Here is a 19,426-nt window from a genome sequence, read left to right on the forward strand (position 1 = left end):
TTTAGTTCTACTTGCTCTTTACTCAGAAAGGCGAGAGTATTCCCTTGTGCCAATGAAGTCTCTCTGAGTCGTTTGCACTATTGGCAGCAGGCACTGCAGGGGGTAGCTCCTAGGGTCTGCGCTTGAAGTGTGCACCAGCTGCTGCCCTGGAGGTGAGTGTTGGTCCCTGCATAAGAGCAGCCGCCTTTAAACAGATCAAATGAGTCTCATGATGACAGCTATCTCACTCTACTTTCAATCTGGTTTTAAGTTGGTTACTTGCAACCTAAGACACTAAACAGCATTTTAGGGATGAATTGCATTCCTGAAGCGCATGGGTCAGAAAGCTCCTACATTCACTTTCACTGTCCCTGTACTTTTTCTCTCCCACTTGCTGCCTTTCCACTTCCCCTCATTTCCTGCATTCTTAATATTCTATTGTCAAATTTTCCTGTTCTTGACAGCAAGTCTTTCCTTTTTCTTGATGCTTTATTCCTTCTCGCATAAGACCAGAAATTGATCAATAGCTCATTTAAGTTCCAAACTGTATTTTACTGCTGAATAAACATATAGTTTTCCTAGACTCCCATGAAAAAAAAAATGGGACTTACACTTAAATTCAGGGCTAGCACACCGATTATCCCAAAGTATAACAACATATTTTGATATAACATCATATAGCTTTAAAAAAAATTTCATAAAGTAACAGAGTAAGATTGGGCATCTGAATCACATGTTTAGGAACTTGCAACATTCATTCATCTTACACGATAAACCTCAACAAGTATCTACAGGTAGCATGCACTATTAGGTACTGGGGATACTGAGATCAATAATGCCATTGTGTTGGTCCAACTGGGGAAGACTGGCATGCCCACACAAATATAGCAGCGAGGGCAGGGTTGGGTTAGAAGTGAGCACAGTGCTTGGACATATGGGTGAGAGCCTCCTGATGAGGTTGCTGGGGAGGAAGAGGAATGGAGGGAAGAAGAAGAGGAGTCAGAAAAGACACAGGGAAACAAACATCAAGAATGAACAAGTGTCAGGTAGTCAGACGGGACCAGTATTCGTAACAGGAAGAAGAGTAGTTGCAAGTAATGGAGAGGCAGCACACCCTCTTCTCTTCCAGACACTTAGGAGAATAATACCCCATCCCCCTTGCTTTTGGATAGGACTATATGACTAACTCTAGCCAATGAGTTGTGAGCAGAAGTGATATTTGTCACTTGCAGGCCAGAGCACTTGATTGTTGATGTGAGATCCCTCAGTCTTACCTTCTCCCGGAAGTGAATCATCATAGGATGAGAGGCAGCCTAGAATGTTGAGTGTACATCTAAATGAGCAACTCCAGAGAGTCATTTGTACCCACAGAGGATTTCATGTGAGTGAGAAATAAACTTTAGTTTCAATAAACCACTGAGACTTGGGGGGCTGTTTGTTAGAGCAGCATAATATAGTCAATCCTGATAGAAATGGCTACAATTAAAGACATGGATATACTCAAGAAATTGAATCTCAAGTTTAGAGGGGATGATAATAAGAATTTGCAATGATCATCGCACATCTTGATAGAGATGCATCAGGGCCTCAGATGGAAGGTAGAGTACAAGTACATAGGTGGAAAATGACATTATGGGTGTAGAGAAAACATGAAACCTAAGAAATAAATCAGAGGGAATAGGGATGATCCCCAGAACCAACAATGAGGGGCCAGAAAGACAGAAATAAAAGACAGCGATGTCTTAGAAGCTCAATCTCTTAATATATCTACTGTATTATTGATGTCATGTTATTTGCTTCTAATTATAAAGTCTTAGTAATCATTTTCCCTTCCTTTATTTGAAGTCCAGAGATGATTAAATAGAGATATCTTCATGAACACTCATACTTCTTGCTGTGACACCCTCAGGGTTTAACCTCAGGCTGTCAGTGGGTTTCAGACTCACCTCTGCAGGACACCAGGGGTTCCCTGGAGGCAGCTTTGGAAGAGGAAAAGATGAAGAATGGGATCTAAGTCCCAACCCTGGATCAACTACAGCAGCTCTGATCTTGCATGTTTCTTGTTTTGTTTGTTTTTGTTTGGTTTGGTTTGGTCCTTTTTAATACAGGGTCTTGCTCTGTCACCCAGGCTGGAGTGCAATGGTATAATCTTGACTCACTGCAACCTCTACCTCCCAAGCTCACATAATTCTCCCACTTCAGCCCCCAGAGTGGCTTGGACCACACGCGCATGCCACCATGCCTGGATAACTTTTATATTTTTCACTGAGATGAGGTTTCTCTATGTTGCCCAGGCTGGCCTTGAATTCCTGACCCCAAGCCATCTGCCGATCTTAGCCTCTCAAATTGCAAAGACTCCTTTACTGTCATTTTTTACTTGTCGGAGCCACCACGCCCAGCCTGATCTTACATGTTTCTACATGGGCTTATGTGTAAGATTTTATTTGAAGAAATGGTGCTGCTATTAAGAAAAAAAAAAGAAAACTGCTAGTCTAAGTGAACTAAAATATCAGTACTTATTTACATAAATATGAAAACTTATGGTATACTTAATGAGCCAATAAAATATCTTCTGTGGTAGAAAACCCTCCTCCTTAGCAAGGTATAAAGGAGTCCCTGGAATTCAGGCTCATCCTACTTACCCAGCCCCATAGCTTGCTGCTTTCCACAAAGCCAGACCCAATCGCCAAATGCATCATAGCCATTCACAGTGCCACATCATGACACATACAGGTTGCTTATGATGTCCTGACTCCTTCCACTCCTCGCAAATTGCTGCCTCTCCATTAGGAGCCATTCAGATGCCCACCTTCAATAGAGCCTTATCTACTTTGACTCTCTCCCCACTCCTCAGGGAAACTATTCCTTCCAGTGTGCGTACACTCACAGCACCTCACTAATACCTCTGGTATATTATATATGTGACTCTCTTCCCCACCATGCTGTGAGCTCTTTTACCTTTAATCAATCCCAAGTGTCCACTGAGTAAATAAATGAAGATAATTCCAAAATTGTTTGTGAACTAAGCATTGCTACCATAAGGCTGTATCATAGCAACATAGTGAATAAATAATAGGATGTTAAGATTTGCTTCAAATTTTAACTTTTTCTGAGTATATAACACTGTCCATCTTCCTCCTCTAATTCTCCTTTTAGATTCACAGTTCTTTTGATTGAGATAGTTTCAATAAGACCTATTTGGGAGCACAATTTCTCAGTTTCTCTTTGGCATGAATTTCCAGCATGGTTCCCATCCCAAACACAGTCTAACACTGACACAGCCAAGAAGACACAGATGCACATATCTACTCACTCAAAGGCATTCTGACTTCTCTCTCCCACAGAACTCTGACTCTTTACTGAGTTTAGTCTTCAAGTATAAAGCCCAAATAAATAATATAACAGGGGCTTCAGACTTCTTTGCTAATCCCATTGATCCTACTAGCACACCTCCAGACAGCACCTTCGATTTGCTCTGCTATCTCCAGAGGAAAAGAAGGCAGAGATTTGCATGCAGAAGAGGACAGCAAGTCAAAGTGTGGTGATGGTTGAAGCAGGGGGAGATGTCAAGTCAATGGAAGTAAAAGAGGGAGAACAAGATAGAGTTCTTTCTTCTTTCAGCATCAATAATTAATCCAGCTTCAGAGAGTTTTGGGGGAAACTATAAGTTAATTAAATTAAAACAATAAGTTGGCCAACCTGTTTTGGTTAGCCCAAGACTTTCTTGGATTTAGCACTGTGTATTCCACATCCCAGAAAACCCATTAGCCCCAGGCAAACCAGTTCGCCATAGCAATGCGATATAAAATATTTCCTGACAAATTAGCAAAGATACAAATATGTACTTATAATACCTAGTGTTAGCAAGGATGCGGAGTAATGAGCACTGACATTGTCAATGGGATAGACATTGAATCAGTGTTTTTGGAGAGCAATTTGGTTAAAACAACAAAACAAAACCCTTACTAACATATATACAAACTTCATGTTAAAAATGGCAAATTAAATACACCTATTGGTATCGTTTCCCAGTCAAAACTCTAATAAAACAACAGTAAAAGAATGTAAAATGTAAATACACACATAAAAGAGGATGAAGAAGAGACAACATCAGAAGAGAGATATCAACAAATTTTCAGAAAATGGAAAGCAGTTTCACACGTGGTTGGATTTAGAGTGGAATAAAACTGAAATTATCCATCTGCAGTGATTGAAGTCAATGATTTGCCCTTCAAAAGCCAGAAAAATCTCAGGAACGACAGGCACCAGATCCCTCTGAAAATAAAGGTGAGAGGTGGAACTGAAAATAAGAAGGGTGATAAAAAGGTAGTTAGAAAGCATTTTTGTTCCAACGCACTCTTCTCTACCCCACAGTTAGGTGACTTCCTCCCCTATCCCAAACTGATACTGGAGGTTTACTTACAAGAGGCTGAACCAGAGAGGTTCTGAACAAAAGGCACAGCAGGGAGTGGGAGTAAGACCAGAGACTGAAAATGGGATTCACAGTTCCCATCCTGTACTCAGCATCTAGAATGTCAGCAGTCTGGCAAAATATTGGAGGATTTCTCTTGGAAGAAATAGAATAGCCCTAGGGAAAAGTCTACAGTACAGATATTTATGGGTTCCTCAACAAAATGAACAAGTGTCTGGATGATAGCCCCAATGAGAATCCCAAGGAGCTCCATTCCTGCACACAGAGCTTCTAATGAACTTGTTAGTATTGTGCACTTAATTACGAATGGAAAACAGAATGACCAGATATTTGAGAACAATCTCCAATGAAAGACATGCAACAAAACAAGAGGAGAAATGAACTTGGAAGAAACAAAAAATGTCAGAGGCAGAAAAAATTTAACAATTGTGATGGTTAATCTTGATTGGATTGAAGGATGCAAAGTATCATTTCTGGGTATGTCTGTGAGGCTGTTGCCAAAGGAGATTAACATTTGAGTCAGTGGACTGGGAGAGGCAGACCCATCCTCAATCTGGGTGGGTACCATCTAATCCGCTGCCAGCATGGCTAGAATAAAGCAGGCAGAAGTTGGAAGGACTAGGCTTGCTGAGTCTTCCGGCCTCCATCTTTCTCCCATGCTGGATGCTTCCTGCCTTCGAACATCAGACTTCTAGTTGTTCAGCTTTTTGGACTCTTGGACTTACACCAGTGATTTGCCAGGGGCTCTTGGGCCTTCAGCCACAGACTGAAGATTGCGCTGTCGGCTTCCTTACTTTTCAGGTTTTGGGACTCAGACTGGCTTCCTTGCTCCTCAGCTTGCAGATGGCCTATTGTGGGACTTCACTTTGTGATCATGTGAATCAATTCTCTCAATAAACTCCCCTTCATATATACATATATCCTTTTAATTCTGTCCCTCTAGAGAACCCTGACTAATATGATGATAATTAATAGCCTCAGAAAGGCATAAAATACTATATCCATGACCAAGAATAGGAGGCTAGATAAAGACCCCTTAGCAAATTAACAAAGAGATTCTAGAAGCTAAATGCATGATAGCAGAGATTTTTTAAGTTTAATAAACAATTTTGGAGACACAATTTAAGAAATCTTCCTACACATAGTATAAAAAGAAAGAAAAGAAGTGTGAGGAAGAAGAACAGAGAGAAAGGATAAGAAGAGTAGTGCATTAAACCAAGATGTCCTTGTTCTATTATGAACAATAGAAATTCTGGAAAAGAAACTATCATGTTCCCAAAATGGTAATATAAGAACATTTCCCAAAACAAAGGGCATGAGCTTCCAGACTAAATGTGTCCATGTGCCCAAAGGCCTGGCACAATAAATTTTTAAAAGACCCCAATAGGGCATATCATTGTGAAATTTTTAGAATGTCAGAGATAAAGAGTGGATTCAAAAGTTTCTAGAGATACATGACAGGTTATTATTTTTTAAAGGCTTAGAAATCAGAATTGCAGTTTTGAAACTTTTCAAAAGCAGCATTGTACTTAAGAAGACCATGGATCATTGTCTTCAAAATGTTAAGAAGAAATGATTTCCAGCGAAGAATTGTATTCCAAGCTAATACTGAAATCAAGAACTGGACCATGATAAATATCTTTTCATATATCTTTTCATACATGCAAGTATTAAAACTTACCTCCAATGCACGCTTTCTTAAGCTGCTGCCTCAGGAAACTACCGGAGGTTAAGTTCTATAAAAACAAGGATTAAAACTTGGAAAGACAAGGACCTGAAGGCCATGGAGGACATCCAACACAAGAAACAGGGGAATCCTCCCAAGGTGATGATGAAGTGGATTCTCAGAACAAAAGCGTGTCGTAGGTTTAGAGAATAATCACTCCTGACTGACACAGGAGAGCAGAGAGTTCCATAAAGACAGCTCCAAGAAACACACAAACAAGAAACCACTAAAGCACCAGAAATGTTGACCCTTACTGAGAAAATTGTTCTGCTCTCTTGGAGCTGTAGCCATTGGCAATTAAGTCCAGGAGAATAAAAACGTTGTACAAGAAAGGAAACGCAATCACCACATGTATCCATGTGGCTCATATGTTAGCTATAATGAGTCAACCATACTGACATAAACAGTGAATACTGTTTTAACCCATAATTGTGATAGTATTATATTGGGAAGATGGGAGTAAGAGAAGGTGTGCACTGGAGAACTGAGGGAGAGCTGGGGAATGGGGGAATGAGAGGAGCTAAATCATCATCTTCCATTATAAGGAGATTGTGTCAAAATTGAAAAATCAAGAAACAGCAGTATATGCAGATTGTTTAGAAATATGGAAGCAGTTGTGAGCTATGATTGCTTGTACTGGCCTCTGAAAGCTGAATGTTAAATTTTTAGAAATTTTATAAGCTGGTTGTTAAACACAGTCATTATTTAGAATTAAATTATATAAGCTTATGGTTAAATAAATTATATTTAAAAGCCAAGGTAATACATTTAAAAACTCATCACTCCTCTAGAATTGGAAAAGCAAGGAAAGGATTCTCCCCTAGAGTCTCCAGAGGGAACACACTGATTTCAGCTCAGCATGTCTGTTGAGACTTCTGACCCCCGGAATTGTAAGATAGTAAATCTGTGTTACTTCAAGTCATTAAGTTTGTAGTAATTTGTTATACTAGCAAAAGAAAACTAATACGGGCAACTTTGTTCCTCTTGATTTGGGTTGTCAGTGGGGCTGAAGGGGAGGAAACTGAGAGACCCCTGACCCAGGGGAAGTTGACTGTGGAGCTCACTAGATTCCTGCCACCCTCCGAGTCAGTGGGGTTTCTCAGCTTACACTGGGAGAGCCCACTGTGGCTCTAGCCATCAGACCACACTACATACAGAACTGCTAAAAACAGGGGTGTAACACACAGGTAGGAGGAGCCGTGGGAACAAAGACCTCATGAAAAACCTAGAAGACATAGTCTGAGCAAACCAAAGTAAGTATGTTAAGCCTATATGCGTGATATTAAAAAAAAAAAAAAGCAAAACCAAAACAGCTCACCAAAGTATACAAGTGCCCTACCTCAAGAAAAGTAAACATGAAAATTGCAGTCTAAAAGAACAAATACATCCAATGGTAACGAATCATCAGACAGCTCTGTGTTGAGCACCTGCTATAATGTTTCTATTGTGTTCTCTCATATGTTGTTGCATTTCTCATACCTATGGTCCCATCTGAGATCCTATGCATTTGTAAGATAGGAAGGCAGATGAGAAAATTAGTGTTCAGCAAAAGTAGGTGCCTTGTCGACACAAGTTAGCTGTTAAGGTTGCGTATGTTCCCAGGTCTCGACTTCATGTCCAGGTACTATTTACCTTTTCACTGCACAGTGCTGCAGTAAATAGAAGATATATTTCCTTGCCCTTAGGGAGTTTGTAATCATTTATATCACAATTATATAACTGTCATTTAAAATAATAATAATAATTCCACAAATCTGCAAAAGGATTCATCACCAGGCTGCCCTTAAGTAGCAAACAAAACTGTTGCATTCCATGATACCACCAAGTATTCATGCACAGGTTTTAAACTATCACGTCTGACAAAGAATTAGAAGTTACTGTGCCTTAAAATCAATCCAAAACAAACGATTGACTTTCACAGATATTACAATATAAGTTAATGAAGAAATGAATAAAACTATAAAAATTTGTTTTAGTTGCAGTTTTTCAGGAACACTGTTTTTATATAAAGTAAATCTACACGATAATTAATAAACTACTTACGGCAATTGTGATATTTTCTAGGACTTACAGGATTTCCCTTAATCAAGTTTGAGGCTACAGGCATAACGTTTTTTTAGGAGCTGGTTCCAAATGAATAGTGTTTTAATTACGATCCATGAAGCCTCCTTAGTATTAATCTTTCAAAGTCTTGTACAAAAGTTAGAAAATGTTTAGCATGTGCTTCACTTTGCCATGCTTTTTTCTAAAAGCAAACTATTCAAACTACAAGCAAATAGTAACTAGTGATTAATATCTAATAGCATAATAAAGGAGGCAGTCAATTTTAACTAAAATTTAAAAAAAGACAAATATCCAAGTACTCACTGACTTTGATTGCTGCCATTTATCATTTAATCTCATGCTAGTTTTCTCTAACAGGGACAAATAGGAAATCCCTCCCTCATTTGGGGAAGAGTCAAAGTTAGGTCACATGCCCTGTCCTTGGCTCCCTGGGATAAGTGCTATGTGACTAAAGAAAAATTTTTCCAGCTTTCTCTGACAGCTCACTCCCTTTTAAAAAGACATTATTAATAACACACATTTGTTAGCACTTATTAAGCACTTACTGTCTCCCAAGTACTCTGCTACAAACTTTTTCATATTATTTCATTCAATTTTCACAACAACCCAAATGAATCAGGAGTTTCTGTCATCTTCAGACGTGAAGACCCAGGAAGAAAAGTCAAGTGTGTAGGTCCTCACAGCTACTGAACGATGGTTCTGAAATCAAATCCAAGCAAGCTGACCCTGGAGCCTGTTTCTCCACACTGTGTGCTCACTTCCTCAGAACTCCCAGCCAGCTCCCAAACCTCCTCCTCACTCCATCACCTTCTCATTCCCTTTCATCCGGGAATCATTCTCACGGCGCAAGGGGTGGTATGGAGGAAGATCGGAGCCTATCTCATCTGTGACTATTTTCTTATCAACCTTGGGGTTTTTCTTTGATCAATCCAGATATTGGTTCTGTAACTGTAGGGATGAGGTTTCTTTCCATTTGCCAACTTGGCCTCTGCCAAAGTCTTGCTTTCAATTTTTTAAAAAAGATTGTATCACCTCTATCCCCTTCCCTTTCTTTTTGAAATGTTTTAAACCATGTTTCTCACTTTTTTTTTTTAACCCAGGCTTCCTCTATCATCATCTGCCTTCTCCCACCAGCCAGGGGAATTTAGGCTGCCATTCCATTCTGTGGTTGGTATTCTTAAAATAATAGGGGATTGGAAATTTAGAGATGCTTCCATGGGAGGGCAGGTCTCCATTCCTGCGTTGAATGAAATTCACTTCCTTATCATTCCATGTATTAATATCATATCAGGTAACCATTAAATGCTTTGAAAAACACAAAAGCACACTGAGAGGCTAGAAAGCTATGGGTGAGAGTGGGGAGGACTATTTCAGACAGAGGGGTAGAGGAAGGGCTCTCTGAGGCAGTGACATTTGACAAAGATCTGGATGAAATGCGGGAGTGAGTCTGTGACCATTGGGGGAAGACTTACTTGGCAAGAAACAGCAAACCAGGGTTGTGGTTTAAGCACTTAGGGAGGGGAGCTTTCAAAAAATGCTGATGCCGGCTTTGCATCCCTGAGCAATGAACTGAGAATTCCAAGGGGATGGGCCCCGGGCATTCATGTTTTTTTAAATCTCCCCACGTGATTCTAACATGCCACAGAAGAGAGAACTAAACTACATTAACCAACAATCAGAACAGCACCTTGTAATCAGATAGTATTATATACTTTCCAAAGCATGTATATGTCCTGTATATAATTTCAATTAAGCTCAATCAATCTATAAGACACTTAAAGCAAATCTACTTACTGCCATACGGTGGCTCAGAGAACATAAAATGTTCCACTTCAAGTCGCCTGTGGAGTGGTGAGTTCCAGTTTCCTTCCAAGAGGCTAAGTGTGTGCAAATGTGTCTACTCGACACACAAGGATATCAACAACCAACAACAAAGCACGACCATGACCTACAAAAGCCACAGTGCATGTGAGGGTGATGGAATGCCAGTGCTGATGAGGGCTAGTGGGATTAATTATGGATGCCTCCATGGAAAAGTAGAATCTTAAATGCTGACAGAGTAAAGGAGAGAGATCTGGAGAGAGAGAGGTGAGACAGGCATTTTAAGGTAACAACAAACAGCATCTTCATAAAGACTTGACAAGAAAAGCCATATTTTATATGATCTGATAGGATTGTTCCAATTTTCTTTCTTTCTTTTTTTTTTTTTTTTTTTTTTTTTTTTGAGACAGAGTTTCCCTCTTCTTGCCCAGGCTGGAGTGCAATGGCATGATCTTGGCTCACTGCAACCTCTGCCTCCCGGGTTAAAGTGTTTCTCCCGTCTCAGTCTCCTGAGTAACTGGAATTACAGCTGCCCACCACTACACCCGACTAGTTTTTGGTATTTTTAGTAGAGACAGAGTTTCACCATGTTGACTAGGCTGGTCTTAAACTCCTGACCTCAGGTGATCCACCCACCTCAGCCTCCCAAAGTGCTGGGATTACAGGTGTGAGCCACGACGCCCGGCCAGATTGTTCCAATTTTCTAGAAGGACAAAGAGTACTTGTCATCTTTATCTATCTTAAATGAAGGACTCAATGTAGATTTGTTCATGAGTTTATAACAGACTGGTTAGAATGGTATTTTTATTACAATAAGTGCTCTCATCAGCAGATGGGACAGTTCAAGGACTCAACAAGAAGTAAGGGTGTTCTAGTTTCTCCCTGATCATGGACAGATATGTACACAAGAGTATCTAAGATTATGTGTATAAATATTCCACATCCAGAATAAGAGAGATTTTGAATGATGAAAACTCACATGTTTCTAATTTCATTGTAGCCAAAGACATATTTATCATTATTCCCAATTTTATATGAAAGAAGCAATCAAATAAAATGATTTGAATTCCCTTTCCTGTTGTGTTTGTTGGAGTTTGAGACACGGAAGTCAAATCTTTTCCCTGAGTTTGTATTTAGGAGGACTCCTGGAGGGCTATTCCTAGCCTCTCTTCTCCCTGCCTCACTGTCCTAGGGGAGAAGCAGTGTTTTCTCTAATCAGTCCTTTGGGGATAGAAACTAGGAATGTGGAACCTCAGTCCTTCCTCACTCAGTGTATCTCTTTGAGGTGTTAACTGCCTGCACGACACATGAACTCTTACATGGTCCCAGCCGGTGCTTCAGGGAGGCAGGGTTTATATTGTGGGAAAAACTGCTGGGGTTTCCTTTCTCCCCCCTCTCTCTCTTTCTCTCCTCTCTCTTTCTGGGTGGCTACAGTGGTAGTGTTTGTACATGTGATATTTCTTCCATTAAGTGTGAATTTACAGGTCAAGCTCTCCAGTATGGTAGGTTTACTGGATCCTGGTGTAACTGAAATCAAGATTTTCTCTACCTACCCTCCTTTACTCAGTCTCATTGTATTTGTGCTATGGTATTTGACAATAATAAATACTTGGTTTGGGGAATAGCCTTATGCCTAAAATAATATTTTTAGGAGCCACAGACTGTCTTATTTTTAATTTCAAGTGGATGGGGCTATTTCTATAATAATCTTAGGTCAATTATCAACTCTTCAGATGTATTAAAAAGTGATCCACTTGGGTGATCTTGTGTCTAACTCTACTTCTGAGTGCTTCAGTACTTGAGAGAACTACATCCATTCCTGGAAGATAGCCAGGCTAGGGCTGTTGAAGGAGCCTCAGCTGTACCCAGGCACCAGAATGTCCATCAGTCTAGCTGAGTCTAATCATATCAAAGTCTCCATTAATTTCCATGGAAAGTGAAGGTCAGTTCTCAGCCTTCACTTTTCACCTCCCAGCATCATTTGACACAGCTATTCAGTGTCTTCTCCACGAAACGATTTCTTCTTCCTACCTTCTCAAATGTTTGTTCTCGTTTTCCTTTGCTGGTTCCCCCTCATCCTCCTGATCTCTACGTTGGAGTTACCCAGGGCTTAGGTCTAGAAACTCTTCTTTTTTCTGTCCACACATACTTTCCAGGTGATCTCATCCAGTCCTATGGCTTTAGATAAAATCTACATGCTGACAATCACCAGTTTGGCTCCTCTCCCCTGAACTCCAGATCCACACCTTCAAATACCTCCTCATCTACTTTGCATGTCTAATTGATGTTTAGGACTTAACATGTCCTCAGATTGCCCCTTGATCTTTCCTTCAAATTCTGTTTCCTTCCCAGTCATTCCTATTCTCGTAATGGCAATTCCATTCTGGTTGTTTAAACCAAAACCATAGTGTCATTCATGACTTCTCTTTTGCTAACACCCCAGTCAGATACATGAGAAAATCCTGTTATATGAACTATCAAAACAGATCCAGAATCTGACCTCTTCTCATTGCCACCATTTCCACCACCAAATTTTAACACTAACAGCCATTCCCAGCGGTATCACAATGGCCTCCTAACTGGTGTCCCTAGTTCTGTCCTTACTCTCTTCAGCTTCTTCAGAATGCAGCAGCCAGAGAGGTCTGACTTAAACTTAAACAAGTCAGAGCATGTCACTTCTCTGCTCAGGATCTTCCAAGCACTCCCATCTTACTCAGAGTAAATGCCGAAGTTCTTATCTTTAAAGAACCCTCCATGCTCTGGCTCCGTTTTCTGCTCTGACCACCACCCTCTACTATCCCTCATCTCTGTTCTCTCTGTTCCAGCCATTTCAGCCTTCTACTGTTCCTCAAGCACACCCAGCCACACCCAACACAGGCCTTTGTACTCGGCACTCCCTCATCCTTGCATGGTCTCCCACCAAGTATCTGCCAGGTTACCTCCCTCGTTTCCTTCAGGCTTTTCCTCAAAAGTCACCTTCTCAATGGAACTATCCTTGGCCATTCTATCTAAAATTTCAAACTGCCTCTACCCTCAATTTTCCTATGTTTTTTTCTCCTTAGCAATCATTACTACCTAAAATACTACATGTTTTACTTGCTTATGTTGTTCCCTATCTAAATATCAACTCCATAAGGACATGGTTGCCTCTTATTCACCGCTCTCCCCCAGGACCTAGCACTGTGCCTGGCACACAGTAGAAGCTCCATAAAGAATTGTCAAATGATTAAATGACGATGAAGCAACTTCTTAGAAATTTCTGAAGTAATTTTGAACTTTACCTTTGTGATTGGAACTTTGATTCCTTTGGATTTTTAACTCCACAGAAGAGCTTTCAATTTTGGATTTTAATTTCTTTGGACTTTAACTTTGGAATTTTCACTGGCAAGGGGATTTAATTTGTAGCCTTTATTTTTTGTCTGTGAAACGTATCATGGAAAAGGGTTTATACAAATTGAAGTCATTGCCACATCGTGGACATTTTATTAATATTTATCGTAAAGTTGTCATGTTATCTCCCTGCTGAATCTCTGACGATCCTACTGAACAATGTGACATAATTAGGGATGAATTTTTCAGCTTTGGGTAATTTAATTAATGCACCATCTCTAATGTGACATTGAAGTTCATTGTTCACTCATTCAATAAAATGTCATCTATGCCTAGGTATGCTGTGCTCATTCATTTGAACCAGGGGTCAGTTGCAAATTGTAGGGCTGAGGGCCATATCTGATCCCCTCAACCCTTTTTTCTGGCTTGCACATTGTTTAAAACAAAATGAAAATAGATTTTTAGTTTTGCTAAGATGTAGCAACACTGGGCCCCTTCCCTGGCACTGTATGTCTACTGCCTCCTTTAGAAGGGACTGACAGTCTCCATTTGACTGCAGTCTACCTCCAGGCATTCAATCATGCTGCTTGCCTGGCTGTTGGAGGAACACTGCTTGTAGATGTCAGCATCTGGCCCCTGCTTGGGCCTCTAGCCTTAGAGGGCCCCACTTTCGCCTTTTTTTGTCTGTGCTCCTCCTAATGTGTCAAGGAGTCTGAGAGCTCTGTGCCCACACTGAGCTTGCACTGACATTCTCCTAAACCCTGACAGCCCTCCAGGTACCAGGGATCCTGGAATTTCCTGTTCAATTTGTCTGAGCTGAAGAAGGAGAACAGGATCTGGAGGCAGGAAACCTAAGGCTGATTCATGCTGACTTCCTAGAACTAAATCAAAAGGAAAACCCCAACTTTTCACACCTAAGTACAGTTTGAAAATTGAGGAAATTAAAAACAGAAAATACCCTAGTTCATGAGCATGGGACAATACTAATTCACCAGAAGAGGGGACTCAGTTAGATGTTGTGTTCTTTCCAACTCAGCCTCCCATCACTCTCTTTACTTCACACACTTAAAAATTTCCCCCCATCAGAAATATAATGACTTCAATAGTTTAGATATAAAGAAAAATGACTTTTTCCCTACTAAAGAGCAGTGTTAGAAATGAGTGTTTCAGAGAAGGGACAGAACAAATACCTAATAAGAAAACCTTTTCCCATAGTTCCTGTCTTATCTTAGGGGATTCTATTAAAGTTTGATTTGGCTGCACATGTACTCACCAAGGTCCCTTTGTTCACATGAAGTTCATATGAAACAAATAAACAAGAATAAAAATCACATAAAAGAGAGTGCACTTAATAATCCTATTTTTTTTTTCTATTCCGATGATTTAAGTTGTTACTTTGTTTGAACCATTTCAGCAACCAGGCAAGGGTAGCAAAGTGGGCTGTGAAACTCACTTCAAACTCAGTGGCCCACACACATGCAGTGAATTCCCTTCCGGAAGAGGCCAACTCACCACTGCTGCTGCTGAGATTCATGTACTCTCCCCAAAGGTCTGACTTAGTCAAAGCATTGACATAGTCTTGAAAATTCTGAAAAGTGAAAGATGGTCTGTTTGTTTTGTTTTACTGGGGGCAAAGGTCTGGAGAAATAGGATTTGGCCCACAGGTCAGCCTCTACAGAGACTCAAGAAATGAGAAGAGAAAATAAAGAGGGAATGAGGAAAGAAACAGTATCTAACAAAAAGGTTCGAAAAGGGTTCAAGGGACTATGCTCTATACCCCTCCACCCAAAAAAGAAAATGTTCATGAGTTATCTAAAGAACATCTGGCCAAAACTGACCTGAAAAATGTAATTTCAGATGAATGTTCTCTCAAGTCTGGAAAGAAACCAAAACCTTATTATAAATATCCTAGTTGAGGTTTTAGAAAAATAGTATATGAAACTGCATTTCATGTGTTTGAGTGCAATTTAATTCTTAGGTTTTTCCTAAATTCATCCCAGGAAACAGTAATTGATAGTATTCCTGGTACAGCTTAACCAAGAGCTTCTTGTCTTTTGGCCGAATCTGTCCTGTCTGCTGTATAGACCATACCTAATTTCCTCAGAGCCTCCCAGTTCCTGTCCCCTTTTGGAAAGGATGGTAACGATATTAGCACTCACTCTTAATAGGCACTATTTTTAAATAGAAAAATCTGGAAAAGCACAAAACAATACAGAAGGTTTTTCCAATCAGCCTTTGTGCAGCTGACTTGGCTCCTAACGTACCTCCCTCCTCCTAATCAAAATTCTAGATTGGAACTCATCAGCTTCGACAGGGGCCTGGCACAATGCATGCTAGACCCCAACACAGTTCCCCTCAACAGGGCCGGGACCATCTGCAGACACTTACTTCAGCTGTGTGCCAGGGGAGATGTTCCCAAACAGAGATATTTTAATCCTCTGGAATTCAGATTTTCTTTTTTTTTTTTTTTTTTTTTTTGCCATACCAATAGCTGGTTTTAATTTTTTTTAGAGGAAATACTATAGTTTAAAAAAAGAGTTCCAAAATATTTAACGGAATTTCCAGCAATGATTATTTCTAAAATGTAAAGATTTGAAACATAATTTATACAAAACTAAAAACCAGAAGGATTCATTCTTGCTTTTTCTTTTTTTAAAAAATCCAGACAATTTGTCACAAGAAAGTTCAGCATGTGATAGCAGCTGCAGCCTCAGTCACCCTCAGAATTGCTGTCCCTCCTCATGGGGACAGAGCTCCGCACTGAGGACAGCAACACATCTTTAATCAGCTTCTTAGGGTTTTCCTCCAAGTCCATCTTAATTGCTCCAGATTCAGACAGTTTTCACCCCAACTCATCTCTTGTCAGGTTCATGCCGCCAGATGCCAGAGGACTGATCAACTGAGCCTTGATGTCTCCTTCCAGGTAAACAAATATCATAGGCAGATTCCTATCAGGATAATTGGGTATGCAGGTTGTTGAAAATGGCTTTGATAAATTTGACATCAGGAAACTTTCTGGCAAGTCCACTGAGGTGCTGATTTATCAGGGCACAGAGGGGAATTCCTTGTTTATAAAGGTGCAAGATGACCCACAAGCCCTCACCAGCTTTGGTAACTTCTTGAACATAATACTTCCTTGAGACCTCCAAAACTTCTCCAAATGTATTCTTCAGTTGAATTGCTTTCCACTCAGCGAGTCTCGGCCATCTGTACATTTTAATAGCATGTTCATCCTCCTCATTAAACTTGTCTTCATCATCCTCCAGCTCTTCCAAAGTCATATCTTTGTATGTTGTCACCACTGACTGCTGATGGATGCACTGCTCCTCTTCTGCCTCCTCTTCCAATTCTTTTAGGCTTTTCTTGGTGGGTAAGATGCCCTTTTTGCCTAAGATGTCATTCCACACAGTGTCTGTGTTGGGGTCCTGCATCTTGTTTCCAATGGCTCAAGCCAGTTGTGCTGTGAAATTCAGATTCTCTAAAAACATGTTTACAATTTAAATTTGGCTGACCCTTGCAGATATGTGGGCCTAAGTCAATAAAATCTATATCATGATAAAGGCTAAGGTCCTTCCCTTTCTTAATTAAGTATGAAAAGATGCTAGAGAAAGTCTACAGTCATTTCTAACTCTTTCTCTCTGGTAGTCTTAGATCCATCTTTCATGCCAAAACTGTATGTCATAGAGGAGCTGACCTGTTTAGAGCATGATTCCAATAGCGGGAAGCATATTGAAGAATATCATACTTTGGGCCTCCAAGCTGAGCCCCTGTGTGTATCTAATCAGTTCTCACATCATAAGAGAGAGAGATTCCAAAAGTCCAAAATGAGGAGGAAATGAGGATCTCTGCAAAGTCTCTCAACATCCACTAATGCTTTGCTTCTAAGAGCAACTGCATTTCTCTGCAGCAGTTTTCCCCAGCACTCCTCTCACTTTTCTGCTGCTTTATTTTACTTCAGCTAATTGCTCTTTCCCTTCAGCATGTTCCTTTCCCATTGACTTCTGTTTTTTAAGCCAGCATAATACCTTTCTTTCTTCTTTCCAGCAGCCCTTGGCCTCTCGGGAAGGCTTAGTCATTTCTGCACTACATTGCAAATCAAAATAAAGTGAACAATCTCCAGTGCCTTGGAAAGGGCTCCCTTAGATTTTCATTGAGAATGGCTTTTTCTTTCCTCCCAAGGCCTAAGGTCACTGGAAGGACACGGAAGGCAGTGAAGGCTCCAGAGCTCTGTCCCTCACCTTCACGGTGGTGTTTCCCAAAGTGTGAAAGGCAAACCACTAGAGTTACTCAAGACAATTTTAGTGGTGCATAGTTATGGTGGATTATGGTTGTGTATTTGTTTTTATGTGCTTTAGAAAAAAGTATAGCGGGCATATCCAACTTCAAAGCTATTCACAGCTATAACTGCTGCTTAGGGCAAATGCAAGGTAAAATATAGAGAGGGAGTGGTCTAAAGAAAGACATTAAGTAAACAATAATATAGATAGAATGTGATATAGTAAAAATCGTGGAGATGGGACCTGAATGACAAAAGCCTGGGAAATGCTGCTTGATGGAAATGACTTGGACCTAGGAAGAATGGGACATGATGTCAGCTCTGGCCATACTGCCGCCCCCATTGCAAAGCCCTGAGCTTGGGGTAGAGGGTGGGAAAGCAGCTGTTAGCCTATGAATCACCAGGCTAAGATTCACAATTTCACACCAGGGACCAAAAATACTCAGAAATGTTTCTGAATGGATAAATCAACTTCATATTATGCTATAACCAAGGATAGCATTGCCATTAAATTTACGATTAGAAGCACCCCGATCCAAAACTCTTTCAGTGTGGAGGCTAAAGCCTGCAAAGGTCACATGATTTGGCCCAGTTTCACCCCAGGAAATAGTAGCAGCACTAGAACTTAGACCTCAAACATGATTCATTCTAAATCTTTCTACTACATTTTGCTGCTAGATGTCTTTCATATGCCCAAAAGTCTTAACTACTCCTGAATATATCTAGCTAGATTTCACAGAGTAGTAGGAGATAAAATCAGAGAGGTAACATGGGATGGGGGAGATTGTGTCAGAACTTGAAGGCCCATTTGAGGACTTTCAGGAGCCCAAAGGTGAAGCTGATAGCTGTATCTAGACACTAGAGAATTAGCAGTAAACAAAAGAGACAATAAACTTTTCCATTGTAAAGGTTTGCATTTTAATGGAGGAGAAAATCTAGAATCTGAAATTGCAAATCACCTATGTCTAAATGCCAAATAAGTAATGGCCCAAGATGACAGGATCCACACTGGGAAGGGTTTCCATGGGTTATCTGGCCAGCTGGGCTTTGATGGCCTTTTTCAGCATTTCCCACACTTCTGCTATATCCCAACAACCATAGGCCTCCAGCCGAACGGCTGCATTTTCCTTAATCAATTTTTTTCTTTTTTGAGACAGGGTCTCCCTATGTTGCCCAGGCTGGAGTGTACAATCATAGCTCACTGTAACCTCCAACTCTTGGGCTCAAGTGATCCTCCTGCTTCAGCCTCCTGAACAGCAAGGACTACAGGTATGCACCACTAAACCTGGCTAATTTTAAAGTTTTTTTTTTTTTTTTTTTTTTTGTAGAGACGAGGTCTTACTATGTTGCCCAGGTTCGTCTCAAATTTCTGGCCTCAAGTGATCCTCTTGCCTCAGCCTCCCAAAGCACTGGGAATACAGGCATGAGCCACTGTGCCCAGCCTCTTACCCAGTTTTTACCTCCTCTCTCTTCCTAAGTAGAAGGGAAGGGAGGGAGAAAATGGGAAAAAACAAACTGGCTAGAAAGAGAAAGGAGTGGAATCAATGGAAACAATGATTCTCCTACGGAGTATTTTAAATCCTGAGCTATGCCAGACTGAGTTACCTGAGTTAATATTTTATTATTACATTATTAAATTGACAACATAACTGCATAGTAATAATGACTAGCCACTACTGAGAGTTTGCTGTGTGCCGGGAAGTAGTCTAGACAGTCTGACCAACTTGATCTCACTTATTCCTTACCACAACACTATGACACAAGTACTATTATTTTTCATTTCACAGAAGAACTGGAT

At 40.4% G+C, this 19,426-nt stretch overlaps 1 protein-coding gene and 1 pseudogene across 2 annotated transcripts in view; both read right to left on the bottom strand.

Annotated features, from left to right (window-relative positions):
* Nucleotides 1-19,426, bottom strand: part of NCALD (neurocalcin delta) — a 453,797-nt gene that overhangs the window by 182,221 nt on the left and 252,150 nt on the right. The window lies entirely within an intron of this gene.
* LOC140712231 (phosducin-like protein 3 pseudogene) overlaps nt 1-19,426 on the bottom strand; it is a 30,009-nt pseudogene continuing 10,583 nt past the window's right edge.

This window comes from Chlorocebus sabaeus, chromosome 8, assembly GCF_047675955.1.
Source record: "Chlorocebus sabaeus isolate Y175 chromosome 8, mChlSab1.0.hap1, whole genome shotgun sequence".
Lineage (NCBI taxonomy): Eukaryota > Metazoa > Chordata > Mammalia > Primates > Cercopithecidae > Chlorocebus > Chlorocebus sabaeus.